The following is a 23,562-nucleotide window of genomic DNA, read 5'->3' on the forward strand; positions in this document are numbered from 1 at the left end:
TAGAGGATTATTTCCTCTCTCTTGATTTTTGAAAAACCCTCTTAAGCACTCAAGCAAACTTGCAACCCTTTCAAGCTTAAGATTTTTGGTTTTTCCCAAACTTGCCTTTCACTTGTGAACCTATTGAGTTTGGATTTAGAGCTATCACTTGCAATCTTTGTTGAAGAGCAATCAAGGAACTACAAAGGGCATCAAGCTTTCAAGAAGAAGCCAAGCTATCAAATCTTCCATATCTTGTATAGGTGGCTAGGGCATTCCTTTTTTAATTCCCTAGAGAGCAACCGCTTAGAACTCGGCGGAGAAGGAGAGTCTTTGTAAAGGTGTAAGGGCATCCTTGTTTAATATCCCTTGGAATTGTAACCGCCTCGGAGCCGGGCATCGTGGAGGTCTCCAATAGTGGAATCCCTCAAGTGCGACCTTGAGTAGAGTGGAGTAGGCCGTTGGCCGAACCACTATATATCGGTGTGTCATTTCTCACTCTTGCATTTCCATTATTGTTTGGCTTGGCATTTCACTTTGTTCTTTCAATTATATTTGCACTAACCAAATATTTAATTAAGTGAAGAAAAATTCCAATTAGGGTTTATAGATAATTTTCAAAAGGCCTAATATTGAGTTAAATTCAATTCACCCCCCCCTCTTGAGTATTTCAGCATTCCTATCCGAATTAGAACCTAAGTCTATCAAGGAAGCCGAAAAGGATGAATATTGGTTGATGGCTATGTAAGAAGAGTTGAGTCAATTCGAAAGGAACAAGGTGTGGAGGCTAGTCCCTAGGCCTAGTGATCATCCAGTCATTGGCATAAGATGGGTGTATAGAAACAAAATAGATGAAAATAGAATAATCACTAGAAATAAAGCTAGGCTTGTAGCCCAAGGGTACAATCAGGAGGAAGGAATAGACTATGATGAGACATTTGCTCCTGTTGCCCGTATGGAAGCTATTAGGATACTTTTGGCATATGCATCTCATAAAGGATTTAAATTATATCAAATCGATGTCAAAAGTGCCTTCCTAAATGGCTATATCCAAGAGGAAGTGTATGTTGAGCAACCTCCAGGTTTTGAAGACTACAAACATCCAAATCATGTCTTCAAGCTTGATAAGACTTTATATGGATTGAAGCAAGCTCCTAGAGCTTGGTATGAGAGGCTTTGCACCTTCCTAGTAGAAAAAGGTTTTGAGATGGAAAGGTGGATAAAATATTATTTATCGAAAGAGAAAATCAAGATATCCTCCTTGTCCAGATCTATGTGGATGACACCATCTGTGGCTCGACTAATCAAAAAATGTGTGATGAATTTGCAACTCTAATGAAAAATGAATTTGAAATAAGCATGATGGGTGAGTTAACCTACTTCTTAGGACTCCAAATCAAACAATACCAAAATGGGATATTTATAAATCAAGAAAAATATACAAAGGAGTTATTAAATAAGTATGGTATGGATAGCAGCAAGACATCAAGAATTCCAATGAGTAGAACTGCTAAGTTAGAAAATGATGAATTTGGCAAATCTGTGGACTAAAAGATGTATAGGGGTATGATAGGTAGCCTACTCTATTTGATAGCCAGCAGACCAGAGATTATGTTTACTGTCTGTCTCTGTGCTTGATTTCAATCGGATCCAAATGAGTCTCACCTATCTGCAGTCAAGAAGATCTTCAAGTACTTAAGAGGAACCCAAAGTCTGGGACTATAGTATGAAAGATCTACTGCCTTCACTCTCACTAGATGTTCAGATGCAAACTTTGCAGGATGTGGATAGGAAAAGCACTAGTGGGACTTGTCAATTCTTGGGCAAATCACTTGTTTCATGGTTTAGTAAGAAACAAAATTCAGTAGCTCTATCCACAACACAAGCAGAATATGTGGCAGCTGGAGCTTGCTGTGCACAAGTCCTATGGATGAAAAGCACATTGATGGACTATGGAATTAAATTGGAAAATATTCCCATCAAATGTGACAATACTAGTGCTATAAACTTGACAAAGAACCCCATACAACACTCTAGAACCAAGCATATTGAGATTAGGCACCACTTCATTAGAGATCACTCACAAAAATGAGACATTTGCTTAAAGTATATCAATACTGAGGAACAATTGGCTGATATCTTTACGAAACCCCTTAGTGATGATAGAATATGTTATATCCGAAGTGCCTTGAACATTTGGAGTGCGGATCAAGTAAAAGAAATTGCCAGATAAATACTTTATGCCTTTCACTTGCCTATCTATATAGTATATATATCATCATTGTTTGGTAGTATCTGCATGAATGAGATGTCAAACCTTAATCTTAAAAATCACTCAATTAGTACTCTTAGCCTTCTTAGTTCTCTGAGATGGAGAGGTACCTTCATCTTAATTAAAATACCTAACACTTTGGCATTATGCCAACATCTCGATCATGAACAGGTATATATGTGCATTGCTTGGCTATATATTTTGTACCATAAGCATTGATTTAGGGGAAGTACCTCACTCAATCATCATTTACACTGCTTATCATGCTAAGGTTTCACACTTGTAATATCTCATGCTATGTTTTTCTTTTAAAACAAAAAACAAAAAAAGGGGGAGTTTGAAGGCTAAATTTACTACCACATGCTTATACATCTTAGTTTTACTTCATTCAAAAGCCTAAGGGGGATTTTTATAGCTAATCAACATGAATTACTTCTTGAATATATCCTTGTTCATGTATGCGCTTAAAACTTGATAAATTCACCTTTTTGTCGATGACAAAAGGGGGAGAAGTTTGGAAATTGATTCCATATATACTATATGTTTTTACTTGTTATCGTTTATCATTGTGCATATATTGAGGGGGAGGTCCTACATTCACTTGCCTATTATGTCACTCCACATACACCTCATAATCAATTTTGTTTGTCATCATAAAAAAGGGGGAGATTGTAAGCCCAAGGGTCTACTCTCTTATCTTGTTTTGATGATTCTAAACACAATTGATTATGTTTTTGAATACTAATCAATTTGCCTTGAAGAATTGTGATAAGATAGGTTGATCATAGAAGGAACTATCACATCACCTGGTCGTGCTTGAAGATGTACCACATAAGAGTCAAAGGAGCTAGAGACCGCATGGGACAACTTACCTTGGAAGAACAATTAATGTGGAGCTCACCTCAACACACTCAAGCAAAGCAAGCACACAATAGAAGATCTATGAAGACCAAGACCAAAGAGGAGCGTAGTCATATTTAGACTTGTTGTACATCCTCTCTCTTTGATTTCTAAGTCAAGGCAAACTTTTCAAATGTATTTTTTTAAAAAGACTAACACTCCCCATATTAAACTTAATTGGTTAAGTGAATGGTTATGTGGTGGACCAACATGTTGGGACCCTCATAACATTCCAAATTATCATAAGAATAAGAGTTCCAAAATCCCAAAATGAATCGGCAACAAAAAGCAGAAACAAATTGCTACTTTAGGCTTCTCGGAACTCCGAGATTTTTCTCGAAGCTACAAGCTCGGAACTCCGAGAAACCTTCCAGGAGGTTTTTTAAAAGTTCTGTTTGATTTCTCGGAACTCCGAGAATCCTTCCAGAATGTGTTCTGGTTGTATTCTCGGAACTCCGAGAGTTTTTCTCGGAACTCCGAGAACGTCGTGAAGCAAAAAAAAAGTCGTTTTAATTCAACGGCTAGTTGCCTTTGGGGGTCTTTTGATACATACACCCCCAAACGGTCATATCTTTTTAAGGGGTTATAAATACACATTCAAGAGGTCAATCTACCTCTCTTGAATGATTAGAAAAACAATCTTAAGCATTCAAAGCATTTGAAAATCCTTTTAGCTTGAGCTTTTGTTTTCTTCTCCACCAAATTTGGCTTGTACTTGCAAATCATTAGTGTTTGGATTTAGGACCTTCACTTTAGGGCTGGCAATTTCACCCGGGAAAGCGGGGATCCACCCCGACCCGTCCCGCTTGGGGAGGGGATTCCCCGATTTGAGAGGGGAAGGGGAAGGGGAAGGGGATTTAAAAAATTCCCCGGTGCGGGGAAGGGGAGGAGAAGGGGATGGAGTTGGCCCCGCCCCGCCCCGCCCCGCCCTGCATTAATGCCATTTTTTTTTTAAGTGTTTTTTTTTTTTTTTTGGGAAAACTACTAGAGACCCCTTGGATCGAAACATATCTACAAGATTCCCCCAAAATTTTCGTAATTTCCATTAGTACAGTTTGGTCCCTGAAATAGCTTTTTATGTTTTCTTTTTCCCATAATCCATTGGGCATTGTCCCTCATTATATTAGTATATTACCCTTAGAAATCCCTAAAATCTCTCCATCGAACCATCGTTGTAAGGCAACATTAAATCATTTGAAAATCCCCCTCCCCCAAATAAAGGCAACATCTCTCTGATGAGTGATGAGATTTTATATGGTGTGTGCTCGTATAGTCCATTATTTTTCAAAAAATAATGTATGGGCTACGCCATAGAATGATCCAAACCGTCCATTTGATAGGCTACAATTTAAAAGTACTTTATAGGCCACACCATAGATATCCAAACCGTCCATTTGTTGGGCCATAACGTAAATAGATTGCGGCCCAATAATCATTTCCATAGGCTGATTGCAACCCTCCGATCTATAGAAGGTACCATAATATGCAATTCCTCTATAGATCCGAGGGTTGGGATTATCCTATGGAAATGATTTTTTGGGCCACAACCTATTTACGTTGTGGCCGATCAAATGAACAGTTTGGAAATCCTACAATGTGCCCATCAAGTAGGAGGTTTGGATCATCCTATGCCTATGGTAGTATGGTGTGCCCATCAAATGGACAGTTTGGATCTTCCTATGGTGTGGCACGTACTTCTTTTTGGCAAGTGGGATTGGGAATTAGGGATCTGCTAGGGACTATCGATCAATTAAATGAATATGAGAGCTACCACCTTGGTCGCCAGGTCAATAAAATGAATAAGACAAAATCTTAGCCTGTGTGGGTTGTGTGGCTACTCTCACATGCAACAGCCAAGCCGCAACATGCCTGAAGTGATTGTCCCTAGCAAATCTTTAGTTTTAAACCTAACATTTAACAAAGTAAAGTGATTGTCCCCAAAGGATGCGGGGCGGGGAAGGGGAGGAGATGGGGATAAGATATTCCCCGTGGGGAGGGGAGGGGGATTCCCCATGATCCCCGCAGTGGGGAGGGGAAGGGGAGGGGGGGAATTCCCCGCAAAGGGGAAGGGGTAGGGGACCCCAACATCCGGCCCCGACCCGCCCCGTTGCCAACCCTACTTCACTTGCAACCCTTTCTTTGTGTGGAGAATATTCAAGGAGCAATCATTATGCATCAAGCCTTCAAGAGAGGCCAAGCAATCTTCTTTCCATTTATTGTAAACGTGGCTAGGGCATCCTATTCTAAATACCCTAGGGAGAAGCGCTTAGAACTCGGCGAAGAAGGAGAGTCGGTGTAAAGGTTTAAGGGCACCCTCATTTAATACCATTGGAAGTGTAATCGCCTCGGAGCCGGGCGTCGTGGAGGTCTCATATAGTGGAAATCCTTGAGGACGATCTCAAGAAGAGTGGAGTAGGGCTTTGCCTGAACCACTATACATCGGTGTGTTTTTCTTTTATTCTTGCACTTTCTTTTTTGTATTTGGTTTAGCACTTCCTTTGTATTTTGATATTAGGTGAACTAACCTAAACTAAGCAAGAAAAAGAAAAATTGAATTAGGATAAAATTGTGAATTCAAAAAGAGATAAATTTTTGTTAAAACCAATTCACCCCCCTCTTGGTTACATAGACCCATATTTCAATTACGTAATTCACAAGGGTTGACCTTTTATATCTCTTAGGCATTGTGATTGTCGCCCCTATGCGCTAAGCCGTGATTTTCCATCTCTCGCGTTTTCCGAGTCATGGTTTGTTTTGTGCATTTTATTGTTTCATCTTTCTATCTATCAAATAAACCAATAGTGGTCCCTGCCTAGCTATCCCCTGCTTACCCATTAAAAAAAAAGAGAGAAAACCGCTACCAGACCCTTGTTCAGGGCTAAGATGTACTAAAAAAATTCCCATATAAACAACTTCAAGTGAGTTCCACACTTATATTTAATTTATAATTAAATATTTTAAAATCCTGTTTAATTGCTTTGGGGCCGGGTGTTTCAAGAGGGATAAATATAGTAGAAATATCTTTCGTTTGGAAACCTAGCCCGAAAAATGGGAACTAAATGGATAAAGAAATGACGGGGCTAACAAGGTTTGTCACTTTCCTTATTTTTTAAAGAATCTTCATTTCAAGAAAAATGAAATCCAGGTTAAATGAGTTAATCAAATCACAGAAAACTTATTATTTTAAGGAAAGTTCTTTTCAAGAAAGAAGAATCCGTAGATTCCAACATGCCCTAACAAACATTTTTTTCCCACAGAATAATAGTTTATCAAGTGCTGAGAGAGTGCTTGAGAAGAGGGTGTGAGGTGAGACATGAGAAGGCGTGAGTAAGAAGTGGGTAAGAAACCGCGAAAAATATGGAAAAATAAATTGTATGAGCCGAAAAAATGGCACAACAACCACATATAGTAAAAGGGAAAACTACACAAATCATATTCTGCCACATCATCACTAAATAGATTTTGAAAATCCGAAAATGCTATTCTCAAGTGCTATATTTGAAAACCTTGAATCTCAAATGGCAAAAGTGTGTGATTGGGACGGTTGATCTGGTAGGCCATTGCGAGGCAACCCACGTGGTTTCGATCCCATTCATAGTAAAAGAAATTCCATGAAAAAGTAAAACGTTAACTGATTTTTTGTGCACACCCTATCTATGTAAGGGCCTTTCAAATGAATGCTTTGGATGATCCTACCAATGTGGGCCCACATGAGTTTTGGGCCCTCTAGCGCATGGAAACTATATGCGCTCGAGCGCACAATCTTTTTCCTCATTTATGTATATTATTTTCCTCTTGTAAACTTTTTTACTATCAAACATCGGAAACGATATGAGGACACCCTCGGGGAAAGGTTGTCCTAAAGCACACTCCTGATATTGCCGAAGGTGTGTGATAGTGAGAATATGTTTCGTTGTGTTGAGATAAACTAATGTGTTTTGAAATGCTGCCAGCTGCCATTTCGTTAGCTGCATGCATTTACTTCCTCAATGACAAGACCAAAAGCATAGCCAGAGCTTCCATTCTTGCGTACTCCCATGATCCCATCTGTTCTATTGCAGCCCACTTGGACGCTTGAACTCCTCACCGCTCTTGTTTGCTATGTTTTCTTGTTTCTTGCCTCTACTTTTCTCAAGTGAACATCTCTACACTTACATTCCCTTCCTTCCTGTTAAGCTAAATCAGATGAGATTTTTTTTTCTCTACGATTCTTGTTTCAGTGATAATCAAGGAAGCAGGGGCCGGTACTCTTCGGAGGCCATGCACCCGTAATGGATGCGTATTGGGTGCTGGTGAGCCCGGGTATGCCCCGGGTGCGTAGTGTACTGGGTACGCATCCAAACATCATCAGGTGGATAAAGGCATACCCGGGCACACTTGCACTCTTCAGAGGCCCTCATAATTCGCCATGGGTGTGTACCGGGTACTCTCCGGAGGCCCACTCACCCGTATTGGTAATGTTATTGTTATTTGATTGTTCTCCAATTAAATTGTCTGAATTCTTTAACAAAATATTCATTTTTTTAATTTTCATAAATATATAATAAAATATAAAAATATATTATATTCAGTGTACCCCACAACGTACCGGTATTCTATTTTTCTTTTAAATCACATATCCACGTACGTGTATCGTGTCCTACCCACACCATGTACCCGTATCCGTGCTTCATAGGTGATAATAAATCATGAGATGTGAGGTCTTATTTCGGGTAATTATGTTAGTATATTAGGTGCCTCACTGCTATTTTTCTTTATAAAATTTAACATCCTTTTTTAGTTTTCGCAGTTCGGTTGGTCGCAGGCAAACCCAAATAAAGCATGGGCAGGCCTTTCACCGGTGGGTCCCCCGATTTCTGCCAATAGCAAAGTAATAATTTTATATTTATTTCTTTTATTTTTTTAATATTTTCTTTATGGATTTGCTAGCGTCCATCGCAGAAGGCATTTCACGGATGGTTTGTTGCATGTGTGGGCCACCTTGTGAATGAAGACAAAAATCTGCTGAAAAGTGAACCTGTGGCTTGTCTCACATGTAACAGCCCATCCGCGAGTTTGCAAGCCACTTTTGCACCCCAGTTTGGGATGCTGGTTTCCCATACGTGAACTGACACACCACAGGTCGCTTATTTATCGGATAACGTCATAGGTTTTCATGTGCAAGGAGATGGAGTCTGGGCTCCCTTATTTTGATACTGGCACTGCTCTTTCTTCTAAAAGAGGAGTGTCGATATCAAAATAAGAGAGCGTGATAACATCTCCCATGCTTAATTGTCTGTTGAGTTCAGAATTCTTGCTAGATAAAGGGAAATGTTATCAACACTACTGTATTTTGATGAGGGCACTCCTTTGTTTATTAAAAGTACGGTATGGCCCGCACCATAGGATGATCCAAACCGTCCATTAGATGGGCCACAGCCAAGATAGGTTGTGCCCAAAATCATATCCATAGGTTGATCCTAACCCTCCACCCTCTAGCGTTCAGATCAGAGGGTTAGGATCAACTTATGGAAATGATTTTGGGCACAACCAATCTAGGCTGTGGCCCATCTAATGGACGATTTGGATCATCTTATGGTGGGGGCCATACCGTAGTTTTAATAAAGTGAGGACTGCCCTCATCAAAATACACTTAGATAAAATGTGAAAGAAAAAATGAATTTAAAACATTACCCTCCGTTCTTCAGCCTTCTCATTCTCCTTGGAACATAGGAAATAGGTGGGAGCAGAATTGCTTGGAGAGAGACTCAGCCTCTACTGAAAAAGCAATGGTAACCAGCCAACCACTATGCAGAAAGTCACTTTTACAGACATTTGTAAAAGGCAAATTTCGATTCTCTGTGAGAGATCAAGACTGATGATCTTGTAGAATACAGTCAGGGAAAACCAATCTCAATTGCTTATTACCTTGATCGATCTGGACCGTCAATGAGGTCGGCCCCACCTTCGACAATCCTTAGCATACAATAAGTGCCTGTATTGTTATTTTGGACCACATGAAAAGATCAGAAGGTCCACTTTCAATACGCAGAAAAAATACTAACTGGACGCTAAAGATCATCAAAGCAGAGTAGAGTTTTAAACATGGGAAATCCACAGTGGGCCCACTAAATTGGGTTAGTCACATAATTGCAAGACATAATAAACGAAAACCATTCAAATTTTTTTGTAAATAAATTAAGAAGGAAAATTCAACAGTGCAACGATCTAATACGGGCTACTCTGTGATAGGGAGATCAAAGTCTCTGGTAGCGGTTATGGAGTTGATTATTCCTGAAAGCGCAACATCCAATGGAGTAAAGAACAACGAGGAAGATGAGGATGGAGACATTGAGGATCAAAAGCTTCCTCCATTGCTTCTTAAGGTTGGCAATAAATCCAGCTTTGCATGATGAACAGTCATAACACAATTCATCTTGATTGTTACTCCATTTCCTACAGTCGCCGGAGGGATCGGCCACGCTGGATTTCGGAGCAGTCCAGTAAGTAGCATTTTTGTAAGTGAAACCACAGTAAATAGGTGGTTTGCAGCAACCTGACTGCAAATAAAGAAGACAGTGCATGGATAAAATTGTAAAAATAATTTACTAATTACAACAAAATCTCCTTAATGAAATTAACTAGAAGAACCCAATTAGAGCCATGATTAGAGCCGGGTAGATTCCTTTCACATTTTTCATGAAATTTTTCTAAAGGATTCATTTAGCCGACCCCAATTAGTTTGGGACAAAGGCTTTGTTGAGTTGAGTTGAGTTGAGTTGAGTTGAGTTGACAACAAAATCTCCTCTCTTCATATTAAAAGTCTTGAGCCCCATCTTGGATTGCTTATGGCCCAAAAAATTTTCCCTGTTTAAATGATTCTAGGCCTAGAAAAAATGGGGTTTAGATATATACCAGAACATACTAGTCTTCTCTTAGATATCGAAATGAAGGTGGGGGCATACTTGAATTGGATAGATAAGCTGGTCCGAATTTATCAATCAAGGGCCTTAAATTTTTAATCAAAAAGAAAAGAACCAAAACCGCAATAGTATAAAAGTAAAAAAATACTAATCATAAATAAAATAACATTCAAAATTTGTAGGGAAATGATATCAGCACAACCATATTTTGATATTTGCACAAACCCATCTGTCTTTTCTTCTTTAAAAGATTATTACATTTCCCAAAAAGCTCTCGCGAGCCAATTAAGAAAGAAAAGACAGCTGGGTTTGTGCAAATATCAAAATTCGGTTTTGCTGATAACATTTCCCAATTTGTAAATATACATAGCTGTTGGTTTTTAAGCTAAAACTCTTTATGAGTTTCAAACGTTTTTAAGCTAAAACTCTTAATGAGTTTTAAACCTTTGAACTTTGAATTTATGAGGCTCTAATAATGGTAAATATTCTACATTCATTGAAAATTAATATTTTAATAGTTTCAATGTATGTGGAGATTCATGCATTACTCTTGGGATTAAGGATTCATGAATGACTCTTGGAATACTTTGAACCTATGAAGAGTCCCCTAGAATTCTATGAACCCATGAATAGTCACACTAAATGAGTGTGTCTCTTCAAGAAGTTCTTTCGTTTTCCAATGAGACCTTTGGGTTGCTATTTGAACTCTATAAATATAGCTATCAATCTAGCATCCAGAGATAAGAAAAAGAGAGTACTCTAGAGCCTCTAAAATTATAGAAGGTGTCTGATTTCAAAGAAAGCTTGCCTTATCTGATTGTTAGGCGGTGCATTACAACAATCTATTTTCCCGGTGTTCCTGGAGGTGGTTCGGTCGTGTGATCCCTGCACTGGAGTTGGGCGTTCGAGGACGTACGACAGTATCACAATCGAGATTATTCATCATCCTCCATTCAAGTTAGTAGATTTTTATATTTTGCATTGTTTTTTCCTAGTTCATTGTTTTCTACTGCTTGCTCCAACAATCTTAAAGTGTTACTTGTTGGAAAGCAATGGATACTACTACTATGGGTTTTAGCAAATTGGAAATGTTTGATGGTTCTAATTTCAATGATTGGCCCTGAAAAGTTGTTTTTGGCATGCAATTGCTTAAAATATATTATACTGTGACCGACGCCTGACCTGTGTTTGGGGAGGATGATGCTGCCAAAGATGCTCAATGGGAACATGACAATGAATTCTGCAAGAGCTATTTGTTAAATTGCCTTTCTAACCATCTAGCAAATGTCTACACCCAAAAGGATTCCGCTAGGAAAATTTGGGATGGTTTCGTCCAGCAATACCAGGATGGGGAGAAGCTCTCCAAAACCCACCTCATTGACAAATTTTTTGATACGAAATTTGAAGATAACAAGGAAGTTCTACCTTAAGTTAAGGGATTGGAGAAACTCGTTTAGAAATTAAGGAAGAGAAGGTGGAGCTAGACAATATTTTTGTCGCTGGAGCAATTGTAAATAAGTTGCCTCCATCTTGGATGTCTTTCTCCACTGAAATGCACCACAGAAAGAACGAAGTGTCACTTTCTGATTTGAAGTGGTTCATCAGGATTGAGGATGAATTAAGGATTCAATCAAAAAATGAATTGCTTGCCAATCAAAAGGCTGTTGAGTTAGTGCCCTAAAACCCAGTATATTTCGCATGTTAATCAATAAAAGTTTCTTTTATATGACATTTATGGGTACTAAAAGTTAAATATGTGTGATATGTTACTTGTTATTGACACATATTTGTCCTTAGGTAGCAAAGTAGGAAACCCATGCTCATGGATTCACATATCCTAGAGAGCAGGGAGATATGGGATTTCGGTTCTTTGCAGGCCTTTGTAGTTCCTAGTTGGGGTTGAGGTTGGACACCTCCTCCTATATACAACTAGCATCTATCTTGCCTACATGCACGAGAAGTGAAGTGACTTATCTCAATCACCTATTTACATGCATGAGATTGTGTACTGAACAGGACCACATTAGAATAGCTTGTCGACAGGAGAACATTGAGCTAGTCTACCAGACAGGACCCTTTACATGTCCTTTGACTTGAGAGGTCATATTGGTCATTGACGAGTCTCTCATTTTTTTATCTATCTAACCGTAATTCTTATTTGAGTCACCAGAGAGTAGTACGAGAGTGTTGGACAAACCTTCGAGATCAATAGTGATACTCGACATAGAATTATCTGCCTATTTAATAGCATAACATCTATAGTTTTAGTCAGAACAGTAGGCCTAGAAAAATACCTGGCCAGGTGGATTTGATAAGGTGTTTATCAAAAATGATTTCACAAAAAAAGTTTTGAAATGGTTTTAGAAAATGCATTTGCGGGCCGACACTACTTGACTAAAAGGTATACCATGAGTGAGCCCAGGGGGTAATTAATGTCCACCCCCCGTAGGACTCAACTCGGTAGATGTAGACTTCGAGAAATGACTTGCACATTTGATGTGATTAGGGGTATGATGATTTGACGGTTATCTTCAGGGTTATGTCTCGATGGAAACCACTGATTCAATGAGATTGTAGCATTAGCTATGGAGCAATAATCGCAGTGGGGGCCATTTGTGGGTTCTGCAAGATCTACTGTTAAATCCCTGCCACGATCCCACTCACTACTCGATTGACCTATTATAATCTATTAGATAGAGGTCCTGCATTTATTTAGTTGTTCACACTAACTAGTTTTGTGGCAGTGGACGCATTGAAAGGATATACACAATGTATATATTGTATATACACTATGAGATACATTGGGAATACCAAAATGGTTAAGTATTAACTATAAGGGTATTTTGGGAATATCATAAATTATATTGGAGCATTAATCCTATTAGATAGGATTGGATTGCATTAATTTAATTGGGAATTAAATAAAATGCAATGGAAATTTGAATTGGATAAGTGGACCCACATGGGGCGAATTTGGGTGGGACCCTTATCCACACGCCACATGTGATGTGCCATTATCAATTTGAAATTCAAATAATATTTGAAATATTATTGCTAGATTTATTTTTCCAAATTAAAGCAACACATGTGATGAAATTGGAAAGAGAGAGAAGGAAACAACTGAACAAACAAAATTAGAAACAATGAAACCACATGAGGCAACCCAAGGTTGGTTGGGCAGCAAGTGACACCACCCTTGGGCGTCCCATGTGGGTTTCCTAAGTGGGGTGCTTGTTTCCCCAATTGGAGCTTCCAATTTTGACTAGTTTCCTTAATTTTTGGGATTTCTCTAGAAACTTTGGATTGTGCAAATGGAAATTGAAAACTCTATAAATATAAGACTTACTGCCAGAGTTTTTTAAGAGCTCTCCCATAATTCCATGTGCTAGAAATTGGTAGAGACACCCCAAAGTCGATCTTTCCTCTTCTTTTTTCTCTCAATTCTATCAACTAGTTTTGTCTTTTGAAGGTCAAAGACAATCATCCAACTAAGCTCCATTGATCTAAATATATATTCTCATATCATAATCTGATTTAGATCAGATTATAAAGTGAACAAATGGTTGTACACAAGATCCTTTATGCAACAAAAGGAATCCATCGATTCAACTTGTGATTTCGCGTCGATTAGATTGCCGGCGAATTTTTGAGGAGTAGAGGTCAAGCGGACGTGTTATTCTTTACAGCAACTAAAGGTATTTGATTTATATTTATATCTATTAAATCACCATAAAATCAATTAGTCCCTAGGAATCCTGGGTTAGAGTAAAAATTTTATTCTGCTCGGTTTATTTTTCCGCTACGTATAACGATTTTGCTCGGAGTTTTTCAACCTTTCTAGCAAAGGCAACTATGAACATGGTCGTTCAGAACACTGGTGAAAGCCAGAAGAATAAGAAGAAGCAAACCAAGTTCCAGTAAAAAAAGGCGGTAGACCAAAAGTCTAACTTAAATGTTCAAAAGAAGACTTTCAAGAAGAAGGGAAACTGCTACAACTGTGGAAAGCCTGGCCACTATGCTAGTGATTGCAAGGCACCGAAGAAAGAGTCTGTACCTGTAGAGGAGAACTTCGTGGCAATGGTCTTGAAGGCAGTGGATCCCTCTAATGTTACGGACTGGTGGCTAGACATGGGTGCTACATGTCATGTCTGTGCCAACAAGTTCCTCCACCTACACTGCACAACCAAAATCAATGGCTTTGGCATACCGATCTTCAGTTGCTGTACTCGGGGTCGGAACCGTGGTAGTGAAGCTCACATCTGGAAAAGCTCTTAAACTGAAAGATGTGAAACTTGTCCCCTCAATCGCCAAGAATTTGGTATATGGGAGTCTGCTTTGCGTTGCTAGAATGCGCTTGGATTTTTAAGGCGATAAGGCGGTGATATCCTTTAAGAATTTGTACTTTGGAAATGGGTACAAGACTAATGGAATGTTTAAGATGAGCGTTGTAACTTATGCCCCTGATTTAATAAATGAAGTTTCTGCTTACTCCTTTGAGTTGTGGCACAATAGGCTAGGTCTTGTTAATTACAGAAAGTTACATGACATGTGTAAGCTAGGTCTTCTGTCCAACTGCGGGTGTGAGAAACCAGGCAAATGTGAGGTCTGTGTGAAGGCTAAGATTACGAGGAAGCTTTCCCCAATGTCTCGAGGAGTACAAAGGTGTTGGATGTAATCAACTTTGATACATGTGACTTCAAGAGTTTTGTTACAAGAGGTGGCATGAAGTACTTTATCACCTTCATCGACGACCGGACAAGGTTCTGTCATGTCTATCTACTAAAGTCCAAAGATGAGGCTTTCAACAAGTTTGTCATGTTTTGAACTCGAGTTGAGAAGCAGTTGGGGCGTTCAGTCAAGAGGCTTCAAAGCGACAGAGGAGGTGAATACCGCTCTAAAGATGCTGAGGCATACTTCAAAGAACATGAGATTGTCGCTGAAATGACTGTCCCTGATAATCCTCAGTCATATGGGATAGCAGAAAGGAAGAACCATACTTTGACCGAGATGATGTATTCTATGCTTCTAACGGCTCGACTTCCAACTTGTTATTGGGGTGAGGGGCTTCTTGGGGCCAACTTCATCTTGAATAGAGTTCCTTATGCCAAGACGAAGACCTCTCCATATGAACGCTGGTTCGGGTATCCACCATCTTTTGGAATGCTCAAAGTGTGGGGGTGTCTGGCTTATGTTCAAGTGCAAGATGTTAGAAGGCCAAAGCTTGGAGCCAAGGCAAACAATTGTGTTTTTCTTGGAGATGCTGTGGACAGTGATGCCTGAAGATTTCTTCATATCAGCACTAACTCTATCATTGAAGCTTAAGATGCTGAAATCTTTGAAGACAAGTTCATGAACGACAAGTCAAACTGTTTAAAGGACTCACCTGAGAATGTTAGAGAAGTGGTTCAAGCTAACCTGACGCTCTTGCTCCTCCCTCTACCTCTCAACAAAATAAAGTCTATGATGACCCTGTTGATGTTCATGTAGAAGAAGCTGATGAGCCGAGGCCTAAGCGACAAAGGAAGCCCACGTCCTTTGGCAATGACTTTATCGCCTTTAATATTGAGAGTGATCCTCAGACGTTTGAAGAATCTATGCAATCCATAGATGCTCTGCTCTGGAAAGAAGCTGTGGAAGACGAAATGAGCTCTTTGATGGAAAACAACACTTGGAAGCTCGTGTATCTTCTAGAAGGTGCTCGACTTATTGGCTGTATGTTGATTTTCAAGGGGAAGCTACGTGCGGATGGTACCATTGAGAAGTATAAGGCAAGACTAGTTGCTAAGGGTTTCACTCAGAAAGAAGGCATTGACTTCTTCCACACCTTCTTACCAGTCTGTTGGATTGCAACCATTCTAGTTCTTATAGCGATAGCTGCAATCGAGAAGATGATGACACATCAGATGGATGTAAAAACAGCCTTTTTAAATGGTGACGTAACTAAGGAAGCGTACATAAAGCAGGTAGAGGGTTTTGTGGTCAAAGGTCTTGACAACAAGTCTGCAAGCTTATCAGGTTTCTCTATGGTTGAAAGCAAGCTCCAAAGATGTGGCACGAGAAGTTTGACAAGGTTGTCCATGGGTATGGCTTTCGAGTCAATGGATCTGACAAGTGCCTTTATAATAAAATTGACAGAGGCAAGGTGGTGATCATATGCCTGTATGTTGAGGATATGCTCATAGTTGAGAGTGACATACTAATTGTGACATCTATAAAGAAGTTTCTCTCCACACAGTTCAGAATTAAGGATCTTGAAGCTACTGACACAATCCTTGGAATCATGATCTTAAGGACTAAGTCTGGGATTGCTCTATCAATCTCACTACATAGAGAAGATGCTTAAGAAGTATGGATACTTCAACTTACCAGAACTGTATGTGCCGTATGATTACAACAAGGATCTCAGATCCAACACTCGGAGGATGATCAGACACCTGGAATACTCGAGGATGATTGGCAGTTGATGTAAGCCATGAGTTGTACTGGACAAGATATAGCCTTTGCTGTTGGGATGTTGAGTCGGTTTAGTAGTAATCCAGGAAAGGCACATTGGGATGCTATTCAAAGACTGATGAGATATCGAAAAGCTACCTTTAATCATGGCTTGATCTATTCTGGGTATCCTGCACTGGTCGAAGGATTCTCAGATGCTAGTTGGTGCTTAGAACAGGATGAGTGCAGATCGACGACAGATTTGTGTTCACCATGGGTGGTGCAGCCGTGTCGTGGAAGTCTAAAAATCAGACTAGATAGCACAATCATCCATGGAGTATGAGTTCTTCGCCCTTGCAAGTGCAAGAAATGAAGCATAGTGGCTTAGAGATCTCCTGTTGGATCTTCCATTACATAAGGAGCAATTGACTGTGATCACAGTGTATTGTGACAATCAGGCTGCTAGTGCTGTTGCTGAGAACTCGTTGTTCAATGGAAGGAAGAGGACAGTTCAGCTGAAACATGGCTATCTAAATGTGCTGATAAGTCACAGAGCATTGATGTTATAGACGTCCGATCTTCAGTGAACTTTGCAGATCCCTTGACAAAAGGTTTGAAGAGGGAACTGATTGAGCAAACGATTATCGGAATGGGTCACATGCCTATGTAATCTATTTGTATTTGTATCAACCATTGAACTATGTTAATGGTTCAAAGTTTAGTCTACCATCCAATATAGTTCATGGTTCAAAGAATGAAATATGAATGAATTTGTTTTGATGCACTTTAATGTAAATTGTTTGAGACCATTCTTGTGTTAGTGCACTTAACCTGTCGGAGTACAGGATAAATGTAAGCCTTAATGAGCCCAAAGCACTTTGTGTGCGGGATGCACGACAGATGCATGCCCTGAGAGACTCACATATGTATGGGTAGAGGCATATCACCTCTTATATAGTCTGAGTATGAAATGCTGCTAGAGCCCATGCAGAAAGATGAATGAGTTGAGATCTCATTATTGCCTTAATGAATTCTGAGTATTGTGTATAGTCTGAGAAGCTCACCTATGTGAGGGTGGACATTTGCCGTCTCCTATGTAGTCTGACGAAATGCTAGAGTCCACACAGAAACCTGTCATAGCAAAGAGGTTACCTTTTAAGCCTTAATGTGCTTCGAAGTACTTTGGGTACAGGGTGTTTGACAGGAATACACTAAAGGACACACCTATGTTACGGTGGACACTGTGTGTCTCCTATGGAGCTGGCATACTCCTAGAGCCGTCGCAGAACCAGGATGAACATTATGTATGCTAATTATTTCAAGCAAGTTTGTGAGTAGCGTGATAGTTCAAGGCTTGTTCCACTATGCACACATACTCTGGATCTAGTCATGTGTGATTACTGAAAAGTAGAAAGGTGCTGGTTCAAGACAAAGTCTACCATGTACTTCCACTACAATTCAGATAATCCATTTGGAAATTCAAGTCTTCGGACAATTTTATTATGCACTATGTGACAGGTGCTCTTTATACTTGGATTATGCACAATGTGACTAGTGCTCTTTATACTTGGATTATAGGTTTGAAACTTGTGGGAGATTGTTGGTTTTTAAGCTAAAACTCTTTATGAGTTTCAAACCTTTGAACATCTAATTTATGAGGCTCTAATATTGGTAACTATTCTACATTCATTGAAAATTAATATTCTAATAGTTTCAATGCATGTGGAGATTCATGCATGACTGTTGGTTAAGGATTCATGAATAACTTTTGGAATACTTTGAACCTACGAAGAGTCACTTAGAATTCTATGAACCCATGAATAGTCACATTAAATGAGTGTGTCTCTTTAAGGAGTTCTTTGGTTTTCCAAGGAGACCTTTGGGTTGCTGTTTGAACTCTATAAATAGAGCTCTCATTCTAGCATTCATAGATACGAAAAAGAGACTACTCTAGAGCCTCTAAACTTATAGAAAGTGTCTGATTGCAAAGAGATCGAGCTTGCCTTATGAGATTGTTGGGCGGTGCATTACAACAATCTATTCTCTTGCTATTCCTGGAGGTGGTTTAGTTGTGTGATCCTTGTACTGGATTTGGACGGAATAACACTTTAAGGTGGGCGTTTGCGGACGTACGGCAGTATCACAATTTTGATTATTTGTCATCCTCCATTCAACTTGGTAAATTTTTATATTTTGCATTATTTTTTCCTAGCTAGATCCATTATTTTTTTGCATATATAAGTCTTCTACTTTACTTTATTTGCAAAAACAGTCTTCTAGTTTGACGATTTGATTTGCAAACAGAGTCGTCACGCTACCCGTGACCAAAATACGGAGAGGAGATGTATAACTCAGGAAAAAGACCAAAATGCCCTTAGATTTGAAAAAACAAAATTATCTTATAAAATGGCCAAAATATTGGTGTCGCTGAGCTATATGTTTTGATAGGGTGGGTCCTACCAATTCAACTCAAACCCATGCATCCGATGGGGCCCACCATTATATCGCATGTTTTGATGTGATAGGTCTCACTGTCTCCCCCAAGCCTATGCATAAGCTGGGGCCAACAATTTTACACCTCGTGTGTGTATCGATGGCGTAGGCCCATTATTTTAGGTACATGCCAAGAATGCTAGCATCAGTAGAAATGGAGAAATTATATTGTGTAAGGCCTTACCGCAATAAGGCCTTACAGCAATAAGGCCTTTGTACGGTGGAGGAACCATCCTAGATATTTGATCCAACAGCACCTAACTCAAAAGTGAGCTGCTGTTGGATCAAATATCAAGGAGAGCTGCTGTTGGATCAAATATCACGGATAGGTCCTCTACCGTATAGTTGTAAGGCGTTAACACTATATAAAAAATCATAGAGATGACATCTCCGCACGCTATCAAAAGATATCAGTGATGTATATTAGTCTTTTTAAAGGTAATTTTGTCTTTTCACTTACAATACATTTTTGGTCTTTTTTGAGTAAAATATCTACAATGGGATTTGCAGAATTCACTCAAATGTGATGACTCTGTTTGCAAATTGTTAAAGACTCTTTTCGCAAATAAATCAAAGTAGAAGACTTCATTTGCATATACCCCTAAAAATAACCTGCAAATAAATCAAAGTAGAAGACTTCATTTAAAAACAACCCAATAATCATAATAATAAATAAATAAATAAATAAAAATACCTGGATGGGCAAAAGCTTCTTATAAAAATCTGCGGCATTTTGATAAACACCATGACTGAGACTCCCACAAACCTTTGCATCATGCAAACAGCTATTAATCTTCTTCCAATTCTCTACATTTTCAACGTGCCTTTGCAACCAATTTGAATAATCTCCCAACCGATATTCCTTATAACCCCTCCCCGATATAACTTTTCCGACCCCCTTATTTGTGACAATAAATGCAAAGGCAGTGAAACAAAAGAGCCCGAGGATCAATACGAACATAACAAAGAGATAAATCCACAAGAAAAATGTGACACGGCAACATGTTCCGATCAGGCCAAATAACGAAACAAGGAATAACAAGATTCCGAAGATCAGGACATGAAAATAAAAAAACTTCTGGCAATCGGAAATCGAATGATGGTTTAAATAAAAGTACGAAGGCCACGCTATGATAGGGAGAGAAACTATAAGAGTGAGGAAGTTTAAGAGTCCTAACAGATTGTTGCTTTTGCTTGGTTGAACCATTGTTCTAATGAAAGACCAGAATGAAAAGGAGAGAAAACAAGAGATTTGAATAATATGGTTGTGAAAAAATAGGGAGAATCATGAACAGAGGTGAAGATCCCACAAATATGAGGAATTTGAGGGTAGCATTTATTATTATTCTGAAAATAGGGAAAGAGCTCTGCATCATTATCTGTTTTATGATTTTGTGTCTGACATTTCAGTAAGGCTGGGGGTTCTCAGTCTTAATTGGTCACCTCGGGTGAGTAATTAACTCGGTTCATGCATCTACAAGACGAGTTACCCAAGTTGAATTGATTTGCTTATAATTAGGGTTGCAACTTGGGTCGGGTTTTAGTGTTTTACCCGACCTGAAAATAACCCAGGTTGGGTTTAGGAATCATGAGTTTTGGGTTGGATAGGGTTTTAGGTTGAAAAACTCGGTCGGGTATGAATAAAAAAACCCGGAAACCCGACCCTACTCTTATAAATGTACTATGACTTTCTTAAATATCCCTTGAATAACATGGCAAATTATTTTACTGATATATTGATATAATTGTTTTCATTGGGCTGATCATGTTTCAGATGTGAAAAAAATAGTCTCATTCTTAAATTTATGCACTGGATGATATAAATTTAGAGATTTTTGGCATGAAAATTTGTCGTTTTCTATAATCTTTGAAATTAGTAATTATCCATTTTAAATAATAAAAAACTGACCCAACCAACCTGAGAAATTATTTTGCGTAGGGTCGGGTTTATGAATAAGGGCTTTTTCAAAGAAAAATAAACCCGACTCGAGTTGCAACCCTATTTATAATAAGGATTGACGTGCTGGCTGGACTTTCTCGCTGTATTTATTTGTTTTTCATTCTAAAAGTATATTTGTGCAGTGGGCCCTAATAAAGAAAATCTGAGACCAACTTTTGGTTAAATGAGAAGAGGCAACCAGGAAACCAGGCCACACGGTCAATCAATTGAAGCACCTAAAAATTGATATTTACACTCCAGCACATTTTTTTTTTTTAATACCGTCGAGCAGAACTAAAGCAGGAGGGGATACGAGTTCAATGATCCAAATAGTTTTTCTGCTAAGGCCAGGTCTTTCAATAGATGGATCATCCACCAAAATACACCCCCGTTAGGCTATTCTAAGGGACGAATTTGTGCATGTTTTCTTTGTGAATGTAGAACATTGTTTTCATATTTTCAGCCATCTATAATTCAAATTAGAGATTTTTGTTGATGATCCATCCACAGTAAGGCCCATCAAATAAATTGTTTAAATCATTGAATAAGTACCCACCATATTTTTGCATGCATCACACCATGAGTCACTTAAGGAGAACACTCACAAAAGGACCCTTATCGGAAAATAAATAGATAGGATGGTGAATAATGATCAATCACGGCTGCAACTTGAAATTGTTCACTAATAATCATCCCTTCTGCAAGGATGCCATGATACATTTTAGATCCAGCCTCTTCCATATACTATTTCTTTTGGAAGGCATTCCAAAGGGTTTTGGAATTCCTGGTGTGACTATAGAAATCGTACAATTTATCAGAAAGGCAATTAAGAATAAAATTCTGGCATATATTATCAGATTTTTTGGGGGGTATCAATATGGGCAAGGTGCTTCTTTGTCGACTCAGTTGACCAAATCTCTCATGGTCATCAGATCTCTCCCGTTTCATAGCTGGGCGCCCCACACCCAGTCCCAATAGGACGGACTGGACATGTAGTGTTGAGTGTCAGCGCAAAAGCCCTATAAATGTCTTCTAAACTTCGGAGACCAATACTCTTTTGTTTACTACACCTTAGGAGATGAGGTGGACTATCCCGGTAAACAAATTAAAGGGATTCTCCAAAGCGATAAATAGTCACTCCATGCCATCAGAATTAAGAATTGTAATAAACAAGTAAATGAATGTTTTTCAATAATTCACGAACAACATTTTTTTGATTTTAAAGATGTTTTAAGTAGAAAATCGAAAAATTGCATTTTATTTTCTTTAGAATATTTTAACATAGAAAAAAAAAATTTCAAAATTTTGTTTCTCCAGGATCCAAACACCCAAGGAATTTTATGGTATCCATGCATATTTTCCATTGGAGATTATAATATAACCTTTTACTATTAATTACAAAATGGGATATTATGTAAAGATACATTTGTCTCGACGTTGTCCAACATGAGATTTTGTATGGTCTGTGGCGTTTAAGTCCAATAATTTTCAAAAAGTACAGTACGACCCACTTCATAGGATGATCCAAACTGTTAGTTTGTTGGGCCGGTCCATAAATAGGTTGTGCCCTGAAAACCATATCCATGTTTTATTCATGGACATGATCAGCATACACAAGGCAAGGTGTTCAAGTCATAAATGGTAATTTTTATTAACAAAAATGATTATTGTCTTAAAAGATATTTCCTTCTGAGAAATAAAACAAGAGATTTATATTAAAATTTGTGAATATATGAAATTATGCATGTAAGAGTTTCAGGGTTTAGGGGTTTTTCTATATAAGAGTTGTTATGCCGAATTTTCGAGGAATGCGGAACTTTTTCGTCCGACTAGCGCCGTTGTTCTTCCGAATTTTAGGAGAACCTAAAGCTACACTGTTAGACTACCGCCATTGTTCTGCCGAATTTTCGGAGAGTTCGGAACTACACCATCCAACTAGCGCCATTATGCCGAGGGAGGCATCCTCGCTCCTTTGATAAAATTACATTTATTTCCCAGATTTCTGCATTTCTGTTATAAAATCCGTTATAGGGTAGTCATAGGGTCTAGGGCTCCTCTTGCCTCGGGACTTGTAACATAAATCCCATATCTCTCTTTGTAAATAGGGCTACATTCCCTCTCCTTATCTCACCACTCTATGTCCGGTCCTACCATAGACAAAAGAGATAGAGACGAGAGCCCTTGCACTCCAACGGTGTTGGACAAACTGAGGGAACAAAAAAACCACAATTTTCTTTCCTTTATGCTTTGTCATTTCCGTTCATTTTTGTTATCCTGATTGAGGCCATCGCTGTGAGATCCTCCAGGGACTCAAAATATGCAGCATATACCCTCAATCTGGATAACGTCCAAACCGATTCTTTTCTTTCTTTTGTAAATCCCATCCATTTACGTATAGGAATTAAGCCTAATCGTAATAAAGGATTAAAAGTTAAGATTTTTGATAATGTTTTTTAAAACCGCCAAATCAAGTCAAGAGACCGGGTTTACCCAGGCATGAGGGGTTCCTAACACCTTTCCGGAATGTAACCATAACCCTTACTCAAATTTCTGCAAAGACCATGCCTTAACATAGTAAAATTACGGGTTCTAGGCCCCAAACCTAGAGTACAACTTTGGTTACTACTCCTCTAATGAAACTTGGA

The 23,562-nt window shown here is 38.8% G+C and overlaps 1 pseudogene; it reads right to left on the reverse strand.

Annotated features, from left to right (window-relative positions):
- Nucleotides 1-9,387: 9,387 nt before the first annotated feature.
- Nucleotides 9,388-20,185, reverse strand: LOC143878857 (tetraspanin-8 pseudogene; annotated as a pseudogene).
- Nucleotides 20,186-23,562: the final 3,377 nt, after the last annotated feature.

Source organism: Tasmannia lanceolata, unplaced genomic scaffold (assembly GCF_043159265.1).
Source record: "Tasmannia lanceolata isolate RefF3 unplaced genomic scaffold, GAP_Taslan_0.1 ptg000006l, whole genome shotgun sequence".
Lineage (NCBI taxonomy): Eukaryota > Viridiplantae > Streptophyta > Magnoliopsida > Canellales > Winteraceae > Tasmannia > Tasmannia lanceolata.